Source organism: Lepidochelys olivacea, assembly GCF_965140295.1.
Source record: "Lepidochelys olivacea isolate rLepOli2 genome assembly, chromosome: 15".
Lineage (NCBI taxonomy): Eukaryota > Metazoa > Chordata > Testudines > Cheloniidae > Lepidochelys > Lepidochelys olivacea.
In genome coordinates this window covers 32,577,953-32,596,294 of record NC_140425.1, presented here as the reverse complement: position 1 = coordinate 32,596,294, position 18,342 = coordinate 32,577,953, and positions in this window count along the sequence as shown.

Genomic DNA, 18,342 nt, shown 5'->3' with positions numbered 1-18,342 from the left:
TGAATGCACTTGAGAGACCCTCGGGAATCCCAGGTGCAGGTGAAATTCCTGCTTGGTTCGGAGAGACTTTTCAAGAAGAGTTTGTCTGTGTGAAGCAGAATCCAATGGACACGTTCATACAAATGCTCAGACACACACCCCATCCTCCCACACAGAATTGTTGCCCTCATCTCATACAGCCTCTCCATAGAGCAAATCAAAGTCACTCTCTGCGTCTTTACGGCACCTCTTCACTGAGGCTCTCCAAGCATACGTGAATTAAGCCTCACAAGGTACCTTGGCGGTGGAGCGCTCGTGACTATTTGCCACCTTCCACAGCTGAGGAAAGCGAAGTAGAGTGGGGTGAGTCACCTGCCCACAGGCCCACAGTGAGTCAGTGGCAGAATTGGGACTAGAGCCCAGGAGTCCAGGCTCCCAGACACCTGTTCTAACCACTTACACCAGCTGCAAAATGCTTATGGATTCCACTTTGACCACTCAGCTGTTTTAAGCCCCATTATCCCTAACCACGTCCAGAGCCTCTCACGACTGCTAGAAGCCCACTTACAGATCTGGATCCTAGGCTATTCTTTTTATTCTCCTCCCTCTGGCATTTGGCTGGCGGGGAGATTTCAGAAAGGAACCTGGAACCCCTCAGTCAACGCTGACATGAGTGACGCCAGCACTGCCTTAAGGGCCAGGGTTTTGCTGGGTGATCAACTTTCAGAAGAAAAACACAGGTCCACAATTGTGGATTTCTCCCACCTTTTTTGCCCCCAAGAGGCAAACACACACATGGGGGGAGGGGGGAGGACGTGGCTTCTGAGGGAGGCAATGCCACTTCCAAAGCATGCTAATATTTGGGGGCGGGGGTTGCAGATATTTCTGATGCAGAAAAGTTCCTCATTTGATTCCAGGGTCCAATTAAGGAACAGACATGCTGCAATGGGAGCATGGGAGGAGTGGTAGATATGCTGGAGGGCAGGGATAGGATACAGAGGGACCTAGACAAATTGGAGGATTGGGCCAAAAGAAATCTGATGAGGTTCAATAAGGATAAGTGCAGGATCCTGCACTTAGGACGGAAGAACCCAATGCACAGCTACAGACTAGGGACCGAATGGCTAGGCAGCAGTTCTGTGGAAAAGGACCTAGGGGTGACAGTGGACGAGAAGCTGAATATGAGCCAGCAGTGTGCCCTTGTTGCCAAGAAGGCCAATGGCATTTTGGGATGTATAAGTAGGGGCATAGTGAGCAGATCGAGGGACGTGATCGTCCCCCTCTATTCGACATTGGTGAGGCCTCATCTGGAGTACTGTGTCCAGTTTTGGGCCCCACACTACAAGAAGGATGTGGATAAATTGGAGAGAGTCCAGCGAAGGGCAACAAAAATTATTAGGGGTCTGGAACACATGAGTTATGAGGAGAGGCTGAGGGAACTGGGATTGTTTAGTCTGCAGAAGAGAAGAATGAGGGGGGATTTGATAGCTGCTTTCAACTACCTGAGAGGTGGTTCCAAAGAGGATGGTTCTAGACTGTTCTCAGTGGTGGAAGAGGACAAGACAAGGAGTAATGGTCTCAAGTTGCAGTGGGGGAGGTTCAGGTTGGATATTAGGAAAAACTTTTTCACTAGGAGGGTGGTGAAACACTGGAATGTGTTGCCTAGGGAGGTGGTGGAATCTCCTTCCTTAGAAGTTTTTAAGGTCAGGCTTGACAAAACCCTGGCTGGGATGATTTAATTGGGTATGGGTCCTGCTTTTGAGCAGGGGGTTGGACTAGATGACCTCCTGAGGTCCCTTCCAACCCTGATATTCTATGATTCTATGATTCAATGGCGTTACTTCTTCTAAACCCAGGAGCTGCCTGTCACCCAGCCCTGGTGCCCAGCTGGCCTGTCCAAAAAGCACATCCAGAGCCCCCAGCTGACCCGAAACAAAATGTTTCGATTTTCCCAACACAAAGAGAAAAAGATTTGGCAAAATCAAAAATTTTCCTGTGGACCAATTTGATTGAGTAGAAACTGCATTTTCTGTCCAAAAATCATTCCTGTGAAATTCCCAACCAGCCCTGGCAGAGAACGGATCCCGAAGCACTTTACAAACTGCACACAGGCTGTGAGGGGGCCTCTCCTCTCCAAAGCCTGCCAGGGCACAACATTATGGCGGGCAAGAACTGTAACAGAGAGTGCTTACAGACCCCGGGGGCTCGCCCTCAGCACAGGGCATGGGCCTGCACTGAGCCATGCCAGCGGAGAAGGGAGTCTTTCCCCTGCACTGGATGGGGCAAGGAAGAGAGCCAGCCATCCACTTCTCTGCCCTGCAGGGTGTGCTGGTGCCTGGGAGAAAGCCCTTGGCTAGAGACTCCCTGCAGGGCCCCTGATGCCCTGGTGCTAAGAGGAACCGCCCGCCTGCTTAACTGTTACCTTTTAAAAGCAACCCAACTCCGTGACATTGACATTAGCACTGCACCATGAGGGGCCCAGGTGCCGGAGCTGCGGGATGGGACGGCAGCTGCTTCCCCCCCTTGCTCACAGCAACGAGCTAGAAGATGGGACATTTCCACACCTGGCAGAGAGAACAGCCTGCAGGGCCCACGCCGCCGGCTGGAGACAGAACCCCGGCAGCCGCAGCCCCAGCAGGGTGAGGCCAGACTCAACGCGGTTCTTCTACAGGGACCGGGGACCGAAGCTTTGTCCTGGGTGAGCCAGCGCCATGGACCACACCGGCCGGCCCCAGATAGCCGTTGAACCGCTTCACTGTGATATGGAAGGAGAATCCCTTTGCTTTGTGCCAGTTCCTGATTAACCTTAGGCCGCTCGGTGCAGCGTACCACGCTGGGCAGAGCTGGCTTGGTAACTCCGTTCCTCCCAAGGATCGCTCTACAGGCTGCCGGGCCCTTCCCGATCGCCCTGGGGGTCCCTCCCCAGCAGCAGGCTCCCTGCTCTCCGGGGTGGGTTTTTAATCATTCGCTCCATTCTTAGAGCCAGCCACACTCTGCGTGCAGACACCCAGCCTGCAAGGGGCTGCGGGAATCACAGCACCCCGCAATCGGCGGAGGAGAAGGGGGAGGATTAGCCCAGCCCCCAGGGGAGGCGTTGACCTTTCCTGGTTACATTTCGACGAGCTGAGCTCACTGCCTGTCCCTGCCACCTGGCCTCTCCGCAGCACAAATACCAAGGAGAGAAAGTCACTTTCCCGTGCGCCGGGAGGGCCCGGGGCGTCTCTTCCTGCTCCCTGAGCTTGGCCGCTATTTCTGCTGCTGCCGTGGTAGCCCCCAGGCCCGCCTGAAACGAGCCCAGCGGGGAGGCGTGATGGAGTCCTCGGGGGCGCCCGGCACACGCCGGAGGGTCACAGGCCGCGTCTGGCATCTTCCGCTGCTGCTACCGCGGGAGCTGCCTTGCGGCGGGCAGGGAGGCGGGCAGCGGCATAGGGAGGGCACAGGTGGCTGCCAGTGTTTGGGTTTTATAGCGCACACAGAGACAGGCACCCAGATAAACAAACCACACACACACACACTCAGACAGACAAACACACACACACACACAGACACACTCAGACAGATACACACACACACACAGACACACACACACACAGACAAACTCAGACAGACACACAGACACAAACACACACACTCAGACAGACACACACACACACACACACAGAAAGGCACAGTCACCGACACACACGCGCATAGACAGGCACAGACAGACACACACACACAGACACACAGACAGGCACAGACAGACACACACACACAGACAGAGACAGGCACACACACAGAAAGGCACAGTCACCGACACACACGCGCATAGACACAGATACACCCACACAGTCACAGACACAGACAGACACACACACGCATAGACACACCCACACAGACAGAGACACACACACCCGCATAGACACACGCACAGAGACAGGCACCCACGCAGACAGGCACAGACACAGAAAGGCACCCACACAGACAGGCAGCAACACACCCATAGACACCCACACAGACAGGGACAGGCACAGACACACACACACACACACACACACAGAGACAGGCACCCACACACACAGGCACAGACACAGACACACGTACAGTTACACACACACACAGAGACAGTCACAGACACACACACGCAAGCACAGACACACACAGGCACAGACACCGACAGACACACACACGCATAGACACAGACACATGCACAGAGACAGGCACCCACAGACACACACACACACACACTTACACACATGCATAGACACAGACACAGACACGCACAGAGACAGGCCCACACACAGACAGACAGATATTCACACACACACACAGGCTCAGCCTGCCCAGTGTACCATTAGATAAACCAGGGGTTAAGATGCCAGCGGCTGCCTGAGCCCCAGAGCCCTGACCCAGCGCCCTCCGCTCTAACCACTCGGCAGCACTGCCGCCTAGCATGGGGGGCGGAACCCAGGCGTCCTGACTCCCAGTCCCGGCTCTCAGCACTGTCCGGGCTTTCAGTGAGGCGGGGGGTGCTGGGCAGTGGATGGCAAGAGGCCCCTGGCACTGACATGACACCAGCGTAGATCAGGAGGGCAGAACTCGAGCCGGGCTGCTCTTTACAAGCTCAGAGCTCGGAGTCAGCGAGCAGAGCAGGGTCTTTCCCATTCTCCTGGGGGCTCTGAATTATCCCCAGGCTCTTTGCTGGCAGACAAAGGGCCTGGGTAGCCCAAGGCGGACATGGCTGTTGGCATCAGCTCTGCCTGCACCGGGACTGACAACTGATTAAGGGTGACACAGACATCCCTGGCCAGCCCTGTCCTCACTCCGCCCTGCCATGGCGCTAGGCTGTCCCCCTCCGGGCCATTTCCAGCACAGGCTCAGCTTGCTGGTGTGAGCAGGGCCTCTGGCACAGGGGCAGGCGTTACACCAGCCATCCCCACAGTCTTCCCCAGGCTGCCAATGATTCCATTAAATGTTCGGGTGCAGCAAGGGCATAAGCCTTCCCCTGGGCTCCCCGGCCCGGAGGGGAGGCTGGGGAACTGGCAGACATAACGCTTCTCTCTGGGCTGCACAGACATGACTTTAGCCTCACAACACGGCAGCGAGCTGAATAGTATCCCCATTTTAGTATTCCCCTTTGATAGCTGTGTTAGCACTTAGCAGGGGAGCTGGGAACAGAACCCAGGAGTCCTGGCTCACTGCATCACCCTCCCCACCTCCTCAGCTGTGTGAGGAGCACAGTCACCGCACACCAGCATGGTCACCCTGGTTGTTCAAAGCAGACACCCCTGCCAGGAGGAGGGGCAACACCATCTCATCCGCCACCAGCTCCTGACCCTCCCTCCCTGCTCTCAGCAGGTCATCTCGAGGTTTGGCCTTGCGCTGAAGCCAGTGACAAGAGCTCCTCGTGACTGCGTGGAGAGCCGGGTGAGGCCCTGTGAGCTCCCAGCCAGCGAAGGTCGTGCCCTGCCTCACAGGGTCCATTTTGCACTGAACAGCGAAGGGGAGAACAATGGAGATCTCTCTAGAACAGTGGCTTTGAGGTTTTCCATGAATCCTCCCACCCAGGCCTAGCCGCATGGAGGGGCTCCAACAAAGCATGGTACTAGCTGGGGTGCTCTGAATCACGGGACACTGAGCCGCGCACATCACCCCTCCGCAGCGTCCGCCACATGGACTCCTGCAGTCCTGACCAACACTTCCCCACACCGCTGGCAGGAGCGGCACGCCCAGCCGGGAGCTGCACAGGGGTGCTGGAGGTTAAGATTCTGTGCTGCTCACCTGATGCCTACTGCGCTGGGAGCTTATTAATATGCAAATTGGGATGAATTGTCCCATAGACCTTCGAATGGGAGATGCCCCCAGCCCTCACTGACAGACTGAAATCTGGGCATGACAGGTTCCCCAGTCAGAACTTTCCTTAACCCTTTTGTTATGCATTTCATATTCAAGGCAGCACCGTCAGCAGCTTCTCAATACAGGTTAGTAGAATGTAACCCAGAGGCAGACCATGCACACGCCTCGGGGGGACATTTCAGTACAACAATTTATGTTACCTCCGAGCAAATGAAAATTCTTCCTCCCTTATCCTGTGGCTCTGGAAAAGCACCACTGAGCTGCGAGCCTTAGTGAGTTGAGCTGCTGATCACTCTGCTGAGAGGCTGAACATGAGCGAGGGTTCGACAGGACAAACGTTTTCACAACGTTATGGCCACACGTCTACTGGCGAAGTTAACACTTCATTCGGAAGCAAACAGCTCACACAGGAAGTTGAGAAACAGCTTCCAAAACTAACATATGAAACCCAGGTGCTGCAGTCACCGATACTGTCCTGCGGCTTCGGACTGCAAACCTTACAAGCAATAATTACGCCAGGCAGGACATTTGGTCCCGGGTGTTTTACACGAAACTTGTTATTAAGAGCAGCCACACTGCAGAGTTCTCTCCAAAGCTACCATCAAGGATAACAAGCAGAAGGGCTATTAAATCCCATGCTTTGGGGCTTCAGCCAATCTCTGGCTTTTGGAGACCTAATATGGGGGGCAAATGATCCCATAACTGCTACTGCCGGGCTCTTACACCTTCCTCTGAAGTAGCCGGTGTTGCCACTGTCAGAGACAGGCTACGGGGCTAGAAGAATCACAGATATGAGCAAGAGTTCTCAACATGAGATTCTGGCCAGAAAGCAGCGTGTTTCTGCTTTCCAAGAGTTCAGTCCCCTGCAGCGTTACTGCAATCGGTGATTCTGGGAGGGGGAGGAGAGCAGGGCAGATAGTGGTGACAAGTACCCAAAATAACAGTCCTGGTGAATGAATCATGCAGTCTAAAAACCAAGAGAGTGACACGCACTGTGCTGTCCTTACACACACACACACCACCTCCCCCACGCACCTCCCCCACACACACACACACCACCTCCCCCACGCACCCCCCCACACACACACACACCACCTCCCACACGCATGCACACCCCCCCCCACACACACACCACCTCCCCCACGCGCACCCCCCCCACACACACACCACCTCCCCCACGCGCACCCCCCCCACACACACACACCACCTCCCCCACGCGCACCCCCCCCACACACACACACCACCTCCCCCACGCGCACCCCCCCCACACACACACACCACCTCCCCCACGCGCACCCCCCCCACACACACACACCACCTCCCCCACGCGCACCCCCCCCACACACACACACCACCTCCCCCACGCGCACCCCCCCCACACACACACACCACCTCCCCCACGCGCACCCCCCCCACACACACACACCACCTCCCCCACGCGCACCCCCCCCACACACACACACCACCTCCCCCACGCGCACCCCCCCCACACACACCACCTCCCCCACGCGCACCCCCCCCACACACACCACCTCCCCCACGCGCACCCCCCCCACACACACACCACCTCCCCCACGCGCACCCCCCCCACGCGCACCCCCCCCACACACACACCACCTCCCCCACGCGCACCCCCCCCACACACACCACCTCCCCCACGCGCACCCCCCCACACACACACCACCTCCCCCACGCGCACCCCCCCACACACACACCACCTCCCCCACGCGCACCCCCCCCACACACACCACCTCCCCCACGCGCACCCCCCCACACACACACCACCTCCCCCACGCGCACACCCCCCCCCACACACCACCTCCCCCACGCGCACACCCCCCCACACACACCACCTCCCCCACGCGCACACCCCCCCACACACACCACCTCCCCCACGCACCCCCCCACACACACACACCACCTCCCCCACGCGCACCCCCCCCCCACACACACCACCTCCCCCACGCGCACCCCCCCCACACACACCACCTCCCCACACGCATGCACACCCCCCCACACACACACCACCTCCCCCACGCACCCCCCCCACACACACACCACCTCCCCCACGCACCCCCCCCACACACACACCACCTCCCCACACGCATGCACACCCCCCCACACCCCCCACACCACCTCCCCCACGCACCCCCCCCACACACACACACCACCTCCCCCACGCACCCCCCCACACACACACCACCTCCCCCACGCACCCCCCCCACACATACCACCTCCCCACACGCATGCACACCCCCCACACCCCCCCACACCACCTCCCCCACGCACCCCCCCCACACACACACACACCACCTCCCCCACGCACCCCCCCCACACACACACCACCTCCCCCACGCACCCCCCCCCACACACACCACCTCCCCCACGCAGCCCCCCACACACACACACCACCTCCCCCACGCAGCCCCCCCCACACACACACCACCTCCCCCACGCACCCCCCCCCACACACACACCACCTCCCCCACGCACCCCCCCCCACACACACCACCTCCCCCACGCACCCCCCCCCCACACACACACCACCTCCCCCACGCACCCCCCACACACACACACCACCTCCCCACACGCATGCACACACCCCCCCACACACAAGTTCTGTTTGCTGGGAGAGAAAAACCAGCCAATGGATGCAGTCCACCAAAGGCAAACCTGTTACTGTAGCCCTTCATAGCTGGCTAAAAATAGCCCCCCCACCCGCTTCTGGGAGTCAAGAGCCCAGCAACAAGCACACCCAAAAAAGTACATTTTGGATCCCAAAGCAACACACGTCTCCTTCGGGACACAAACCAAACCAGCCAAGCAGAGACTCTACCTTTTGTACAAGCGGCGCTGCGGGATTCAGGGAGTTAAAGTCCTAGACGGATGCCCGGCTCTATTAGCAGCTAAAGGATCCTACCAAGCAGAACAAGCAAAGAGAGCAAGAGACCAGTGGCAAGGAGGCACCTCCCGGCTGCCCCTCCCCTTCCCCCGCCCCCTGCGATAGCAGCAGCTGAGTTGACACATGTCACTGCTAAAAATAAAGGCCAGCTCCAGGTCTGAGTGAGGCGACTGGCCGCTCCGAGGCCCACAGCCAAATGAGCTGGCAGGCGGGAGAGATTTGGGGAATTCTATATGGGGGCAAGATGAGGGAGGGGGACATCGTCCCCCACCTGCCACCCCAAGTCCACCCTCCTTGCAACTCACACACGCTCTTCGTCTGCACCGACCTGCCCGTGTGCACGCACAGCTGAACATAACCAGATATTTGGGGATGGAAGAAGGTCTGATGCAAAGGGAAGAAAGTTTCCATCAGTGGTTTAAGAATGTTCTTTGGTGAAACACATCCCAACGGGAAAAGTCCCGGCAGAGAGCTCAGCAGGCGGGAGCCACTCCAGCCATCCACACCCAGGCCGCACGTCCGGCTGCTGGCACTTGGCAGGTGCTGCCTGCCGGCCCAGCAGCCGGGAGGCCTTGGCACCACCCCTGCCCTGGCTCAGAAGGCGTCAGAGCAGCCCTATTGCTAATGAGACACAGCAGAAGAACTGTCGTGGCAGCTGGTTCCCGCACCTTGTTGGTGATTCATCACGGCACTGCCATGCAGCACAGAGCCCAGATAATGCCAAGATCCCAAGGGCATCAGAAGCGGCCTTTCCAGCTAGTGCTTTCCTTATCTGCTCCACAGCCCAAGATACTCCCTGTCTGGCTGCAACTCCCTTGGCTCCCAGGGGCACATAGCAGCATTGCAGGCCCTTCGCTCTGCACCCAGCTCCTGCCAAATGGCCCTGCCAACCTCGCTCTAGCTGCTGGAGGGATTTCACTGAAATACACCGTGGGAATGGCTCGAAGCGTGTTTCTTCTCCTCTGCCCGGCAGGGAGCTGTACAATTCTGCCCAGAGCCTGCTGGCTTCAGAAGCACTCCAGCCACCCCAGCCAGAGCCCCAAGGAGGAGGTACAGCTGTTAAAGCCACTCAGGCAGCCAGAGCCTCTCACACCACCACTGGGCTCATGCACAGTCTCTGCAAAGGCAGCAGCCGGCTAAATGCAGGACGGCTTTGTGCTGACAGAACCTGGGTCTGAATGAGATGGGTGTTGGTCCACCTCTGCTGCCAGGCAAAACCTGTCTACCAGCATACCACTTCTACTAAAGATTCTCCCTCCAAGAAAACTGCCTTCATTCCATGAGAGTGCCACCCTTTTAATCCGATACCTCTGTCTGAGGGTAGCAAGAGTAATTAGCCACTGGAGCAATTTATCCAGGGACATGGGGGGCTCACCATCACTGGAAATTTTTTAAATCAAGATTGGATGTTGTCCTGCAGCAGGTGTGCGCGGACCCCTTTGGAAATCATAGACATAGTCTACAAAACCCCCAGGGTTCCACGGACGACAGGCTGAAAACCACTCTCTAAAAAATCTGCTCTAATTCAAACAGCAATTATTTTGGGGGAAGTCAAATGGTCTGTGTTACAACGGGGGTCGGACGAGACAATCACAGTTGCCCTTGCTGAATGCAGATCTATCAGTAATCATTGTTTACTTTCAGGCTAAGGCAGAAAATCGATTAAGAGCAGAAGGCCACAGTAAGAAGGAAAGACAATTCAAACTAGGTTGGTAATTGAAGGTGTATTTTACCAGTATGAAATAGGGCACACAACATGGGGCTACGACTTGCATGTGCTGGTGAAACACCACCCAGACTGGAACTGATGGAATGGGGGGTGGGGGGGAGATAGGCCAAGCCCCTGAAAATAAAATAAAATGAAATGAAAACCAGAAAGCAATGCAGGGGAAAGCGCTCACTGACAGAGTATCTGTTGGATCTGAAATTATCTATCTAGATTAGATGATCAATCACAAATGCACACAAATCACATAACCAGCCTCAGAAATGCAGCCAGCTCAGGGGTGGGATTCAGAAGTTGTTTAACAGCACGGAGCAACAGTGCTCAAAACTAGGAAATGAAGAACACTACTCCGCTGAGACTGTGGGGGGCATTCAGATTCATAATATAAATTACTTTAATTATAGTACAAACAAAACCGAAGTGTACATCTCACCCCTTGTAAAAGAGTGCCTGGACCAGGATAACGGATGATTGCATGTGGCCAGGAGGACCTTAGTTCCAGCTCATTCAAAAGGCACCTCTAATGCCAAAGGGCTCCCCAACCTGAGGCTGAGGGATGGTTCCAAACGGAGTCTGTACTTAATCACCACCACTGCTTCCTGCAGCTCCTTCGGTTTCCCTTCCATACAAGTAGCACTGATCATGCCTGACCATGCTTAGTGCGTGAGATCTGATGAGATCACCGTCTCAGACGGGCAGCTGACCTGTGTGCAACACTTAAAATAGCACAGGTCCAGCTCTCCACAATGGAAAAAAAATCGTGTCAACTGTTGTGCCAAAATATCCAGCAAGCTTGATATAGCCAAAAATTTGGCCCTACTGATTGTAGGACAGAGTAAAAATACTCTCCCTTATACCTGCGCTGTGGAATACAGCAGCCGGGGTCCTCTGCCGATGGCAGCTTCCCACTGGAGTTTCTCTAACATGGCCTAATTCTGAAGTGAATTAAAAGAAATTGAATTAGTGCCACAATTCTGCGGAACAGCGTCCACACGGGGAATTAATTCAGGTTAACTAATTATTTCAAATTCAGACTTTAAATTAACTTGGATTCACTTTCCTGGGTGCCTCTGTGTTGGGTTTGAGGAGTGTGATGTGCTAGGCTCAGGAAGCCTCTTACTGAGTATAACAAACAACTTTATGTGCCACCTACCGTCAGATGTTGCTTTTACGTCGAACTCTCACCCCAACGAGAGGGAACTGAACACCAGACGCTGCTATTTTTAAAGCACACCAGTCTAAGCCTTTAATCAACTGGGATCTCAGAACCTGGACAGAGGAGTGCCAGATTTTTTTTCTTTTTTTTTCTTTTTAAGGGAAGGCATTATTGTGTGGGAGAACACCCAGCGGGGCTGGGATTTTTGGCTTCTGGACTCAGAGACCTGCTATTAAACTTGTGCAGCAAGAGGTATCCAACTATCCGCCTTTTCCACCTTCTCTCACACAGTACCCAGCCCCTCGCTTTCTCCTGCTTCCCAAGGGATCAGTGATGGTTACGTTTCCAGGTGCCAGAGGTTTCAAGAGATGTTAGTGAGAAGGGAAAACAGGAATATCAGACTTCAGTTCCCTCATGCAAGGTTGACAGTTATACAAAGTGTCTCACAAACACTTGTTAAAAATACCTCCCAGTCCCACTTGAAGTGAATAGTTCAAAGGCATGCGATTTCAGAGGTCTGGATTAGGCTCTTCATGCCACTCTGAGGTACTTCAGCAGGATAGGAACAGTGGGAATTCAGATTCATCATAGGCATTCCTGCACCGTGGTTTGTGCTGGGTAATGGCCTGAGTGAATGAGTTCTCGATTTAGCATTGTGGGCATGCATCCTGTGTGATTTGGGATGTGTTTGTCACGTAGAAAATGTTTATAACCATTGCCAAGGGAGAGCCAGGGGCCGGGCAGTCTGTGAGACGCCGGGGAAAGGTGGGAAACATAAGCTTAGGTTGGTGAATGAGCCAAAGCAGAATTTAAAAGCTGCTCGGCAGCACTCAAGAGGACAGCCCAGCCTGGACGTCTCTGCTGAGCGAGTGCAGCTTGTTAGCCAGATGGGGGAATATGGCTCTCAGGAGCAAAGAATGGGCCACAAGGCTGCAGTTGAGTGCCCTAAACCGTCGCCTTGCCAGTGAATCCCAGGGCACCAGCCTCAACAACAGCTGTTGATGACGTATCTGTCTAGGCATCTGTGGCAGAGTGATCCAGCAGCAGGCTGCAGTGTGACAGGTGTGCCTGCCTCCGTTTCCCCTTCTGCTTGCCCATGAAAGGAACAGGCTGCCAGGGTCCAACACAAAGCCCCACCTCTGGGCACAATTTCTGCCTGCACACCAGTGCAGTAGTTCCCTCCCAAGCCTCACAGTAAAACCATTCTTGACAAACCCACTGTAAACATACAAAGATAGAACAGCTTCCGCCTTCCCCACTTCATGGGCAACTCTCCCAGGTCACCCACCCGACAGTCAGAAGCAGCACTGTGTTGCCACTTCCTTCTGCCCCGACCAAAGGCCTCAGTCTCCAGGCCTCCCTGCAGCTCTTCACTAAGGTCTTCGCCCAGAGGGCTCCCCACGGGTTCTGCTCCCCAGACCTCCATGCCTGCAAGCCCTGCCCCTCCTCAGGGGATAGACCCTCCTGCAACAAACCTCTGGCTTCCGGGCTCAGCTTCCTCTGACCACGCTGGATCTGCCCTTTTCCCAATGGCTCCTGCCTAGGGAGTCCCCAGCTTTGGTCAGTTCTCACCAACACTCCTGGGACAGCGCCCATCCAACTTCAGCTCCCTCACCTGGGACTCCCAAGCAGCTGCTGCCAGCTCTTCCTTATTGCTCCCTGTGTCTTAGCCTAACTTCCTGTCTGACTCCTCTACGAGTCTCCAGGTCTCCTTTCTTCTAGGGCCTAGGTGGCCTCTCCTAAGCCTAACGGGGGGCAGGGGGAAGGGGGATCAACGGAGCAGTCCCAGGTGCACTGGCCTCTTCCCTCTGAATGGGCCAGTGTCACCTTCTGACGTCATCTCTCTCACCCTGATCCTGGAAAAGTACTAAAAAGAACAAAACACCCTTAGCACAGAAAACAATGAGTCTGGTTTTCTATTGCTCTGCACTCGGGCCAGCCCTTTCACCAGCGAATCAATGCGTTCCGATCTGTTGGAAGAGACACCTCTTGCCCAAAGACAAGACAGACCAAGAGTGGAACGAGAGGCACAGCCAGATCCTGTGAGTCACCAAGCACGTTGGGGTGGAGGCGGGAACAGAACGCAGCTCTCCCGAGTCCAAATCTCCAATCACTAGGCCACACGGCTTTGTTTATCACTTGCGTAGCCATTCTGACTGATTCAAGCTGTGTTACCAACTCACATGTGGGGTAGACATGTATCTAGGATATTTTTGGGCTTACAAGCATAACAAAAAGCTCTAATGCGCAAGCGTCACTAGGATTGAGCTCAGTCATTGCATCTTGTTCATTGTGGGGAAGGAGATGTATCGAAGTAACAGGTGTCAGTAAAACTCTTTCCCACCAGATGACTCTAGGTGTTGCTTTCTTGGTTGACAGATAAAAAGCCTCAGCAACTTTAGCCTAAAATACGATGAAACGGCATTAAATTGTAACGCCGGACAGTAAATGGAAATATTACAGGAGCACTATTAGCAGTAAAAACCAGCAGCACTGAAGAGAGATTGAGGGAGGTGCCATTTATAGCCCCGGTTTGGATCGTTGGATGAGTACGTCTGCCTCCTACGATCACCAAGGTTTCTGTAGACGCAATTTCATGATGGAAATCGATGTATAAAAAGGGACATTATCAGATTGAAATCCAGTGAACTTCAAAACATGATTTAAGAGCATTTTAAGTTGCTATTCCTGCAACAGCCTCATGCTGCCAAATTTTGTGGGTTTATAATCATATTTTCCTATTCACTAACATGTTTCTGTGTGCCCTATATAAGGGCCACAGATGAGAACAGGGGAAACTAGCTGGTTGACAGCACAGAGGGAACAGTGAAACTGACATAAAATACACAAAGACATAGAATTGTTTGAAAAATCCCATTTGATTTCAAAGAAAATTTCAAATGCAACAGGTTTTTTTTGGAAGTTTCAGTATTTCCAGTAGATTTCAAACTAAACCCGTTTTCCCATCTTGTTTCATTTCAAATCACCATTTTTATTCTGTTTTTTTCTGAGAACCAAAACAAAAATTTCAACTCAAAATTAAGATATTTTCATTTTGATTTTTCCCCTTCCAAAAATTTCTCTGAAATCAAAGTGTTTTCAAGAAACATAACTGCTTTTTATCACCAAAAATGCCCCTGCAGTTAAAAAAATTTCATCCAGCTGTAGAAAACCCACTGCCAAAGCGAGAAACAGTTTCCTATCACTTTCAGCGTTCACAGCCAATGCTAGAATCTTCCCTGGAGACTTGTAAAGCACTATAGACATTTACAGATCTCACAGGCATGACTAGCCAATGTTGGGCCGGAAGCACACACAGAATGGGACCCACTGTGTCGTTTGCAGCTTTCCTTCTAACTTTTGTGGGAAGTGTGCCTACAGTCTTTGACTAGCTACAAGGAACGAACGAATACATAAAATAACCCGTTAGCTGCAGGGATAGCAGCGCATCACTAAAACCTACACTGGGCCCTTACAGTGTCGACGAATTGTTTGCAAAAATCAGAACTGTACCTTGCCCAGGTAGCAGCATGGTGCACTGTGGAGTAACAGCCCCTTGCTACAAAATCCCTGGTGGCCCAGTGGTGACGGAGCTCCCTCAGAAACAATGGCCCTAGTTAAACCACCCTCTCAGATGCATAGCATAGGCTCCTGTGCTCTCCTAAATCTCCCTTGCTTTGCTCCCCACTCCCCACAACAGGCAGATAATGCACGACAACGGCTTCGCCCAAGAAAGCAGCTGCTGGCAGGGCTGTCTCTCGCTGCATTTTGACAGATGGCGTCCACGGGAAAGAACTCCTGGCTCTTGGGGTGCAGGCAATCAGAGCCAGGAGAGAGCACTTGTCAATTAGCGACAGAAGGAGATTTTTCTTACCTTTGGAAGGAGTGGGATAAGCTGCATGAGACTTGCCGGATGCCCTTGTCTTATGGAGGAGGAGGGACCCCACATCAACACTGAAAGGAGTCCCCAGAACATAAACACAAAGTGCTCCCTCCCTTTCTGGGGTAGACCGGCCCTCCTTTATAAGGTACAAGCCCCACAACTGCGGCCCCCCCTCCGGCTGGATCTGGGCTTCCCCCAAGCCTTTTCTTCTTTTTTTATGCATCTCAGCGGGGGCCTGTCATTTAAAAAGCCCCCATTGCCCCTGCCCCAGCTCTGCTTCCGATCTGATTACCTTCCTCTGCACACCGGCCTGGGAAAGTGGGCGAAGAGCTGCGTCCATACCTAACTCCTCATAGCTTCCTGCTCCAAAACCACAGCCTCGCCCCGCTGTTCTCACTTATCTTAAGCAGTTCCTTGGGAGTGCAGGATGTTGACGGGGGCAGTGCCTGATGCAATGCTCAGGCATTTGCCTCGTCTCTCTGCATTCGCTTTTGGGGTTCCACTTGGTCAGATTGTCCCGAGTCTCGCTCAGCTTAGCGTGAGTTAGGGTTCTCGTTCCAGGGCAGTGACAGGAGGAAGTTGTTCTGTAGGAACCAGGCTCTCGAAGATCATCGGCATTTCCCCCCATTTTGTTACTCAGTAGCCTTTCACAGTGATATTTTGGGGCAAGGGATTTTCAGAGGCAAAGCTCTGTCTGTACTGCAGCCTCTTGGATGGCAGAATGCGTCTCTGGCAGCTCTAGGTATCTCTGGCTAAGCTATCTGGAGGCCTCCAGGGACCTGAACAGATAGGAGAAACATAATCAACTTTGCCCATTACATTTCTGTAAATCTGCTGATTTTACCACGTGGTGTATGAACCAAAACTGAAGACTTGATATTGGTGAAATCCTTTGTGCATGTGCGTTATCTTTGTTTAGTGAGCCAGGCACTGCCCAACCCAACACATCTCAAATAAAGGTGGAGCAGAGGCGATAGAACCCTGACATGAGCCTAAGGCATGGGAATAAACTCAGCCATGATGACGCAGGAGTGATGCATCTTGGGCTGCTGTCTAAAAGAGTGCAAAAACGAGAGTAATCCTCACGTTCCTGGAGAATGGAAGCAATTTAGGGCATTCACAACATGTTTGTGCAGCTCCTAGCACAATGGAACCTTGACTTGGTTAGCCTCTAGGCCCTACTGCCATGTAGATGTCAGATAATACCAACTAGATAGGCCTTAGGGCTGCTTTATGTCCCTGGAGTCTTAGCGTAGGAGGGAACCAGGGAGAGGAATGCAGAGAGGAGGACAGGTCTGTAATAAAAGCAGTGTGGAGAACATCCGGAGGGTCACAAAACCCTCCTGAGGGAAACCTCCACCTTCCCATCGATACTATCCAGTCAGTCACTCTCCTGTGCAGGGAAGGCCACACTGCTGTGCAAAGGGGCCTTCCATATCCACTGCAGATGCTGACAGACATCCTGCGAGTTATGCATTTCCCTGCAAGGAAACCAGGCTGCATTAGAGCTGTGGAAGGAGCGTGCTCCTCCTGATGAGCCAGAAAGCAGGTGCCAGGAGAATGAAGGAAGCGCTGCTCTAAAATGATGGAGGGAGCAGAGAAGTTGTCCGGACAGGGGCACGCTGTGTCTTGTGGTGGGTGGCAGCTCTCTGAGCTTCTTAGTGGTGGGGAAGGGAAACTGGAACCCCCCATGTCACCTCAGGAAATCCTGAGGAGAATTATCCCAAGAAAAAAAGCATGCAGGCTCTTCAGGGCCTGCACTCCGTGCCTGGAGAAGAGCAGCGTGCTGAATTCCAGGGTTCCGCAGGGCGAGGGAGACAGAAATCTGAGCACAGCGCTCCCGTCCCAAGGAGATGGCCCTGGCTCACACTGCTGGCCCTGTGAAGCATCAGCATCAGCTGCTTTAACTCTGCTCCACAGAACAACAGCCTGTTGGGATCAACCTGCGGACTGGAAGGACTCAGGGTGGCCAGCAGGAGGGGAGACGAGTAGCTAAAGAAAAGTCACCATCCCCCTATGCACCGGTAACCTGAAGTCTCAGTGATGGGCCCATAACCAATCATTCTCTCTGCCATTCCTTTAAGGGCCTTCTTTTTCCTCGAGATTTTACTTCTTTCCTCCAAGACAAGCTGAGATGAAAGCAGTAGAAGACTAAACAAAGACTCCATGCTTCCAGGAGAGGGTGCAAAGCAGAGTGAGGGAAAGCGGTCGGGAAACTGCCTTTATATACCACATGTAACTGGCAATCATCTAGACTCCGGCTGTCTGGTAGGGGTGGAGTTGATATGCTCTCTGTATGAAGCATAGTTTTATGGGAGAGTAGAAAAAGGGATGAACTGCTTCCCACCTTGCCAAGGCAAATACCATTCACAGAGAATAAGGCGTCGGTTAGCCCTGGCAAGCGCAGCAGAGGGATCATGACCTCACTTTCTAAACAGTCTCACTGCACAGGTGCAAGCATGTCATGCTTCTGTAACCTTCTCCTCCTCTTCCCTCCCAAAATATTTCTTTAGGAGGGTCTTAAAATCTGCGTCACCTTGAGTCACAGTGCCCGTATGCCCAACAGGCCAGTGTACCCTTACCTAGAAAAGCTCACGCAGCCTTGTCCTTTTTTTTAAAAGAATGAAACACAATCGCATGGAAAGAATGAAACACAATAGCATGGAAAGAATGAAACACAATAGCATGCTCACATGGGGTTTTTATTGGAGTTCTCTTTGCATGAGAGCAGTCGACCAACACTCAGAAGCAGCTTAGCTGTTCAAAATAATTCTTAAAAAAACAATAATGGTAGAAGTAACTAAGTATGGCACAGCACAGAAACTGCCGAGGACTGGAACCTGGGGACACAGAGTCTCTGT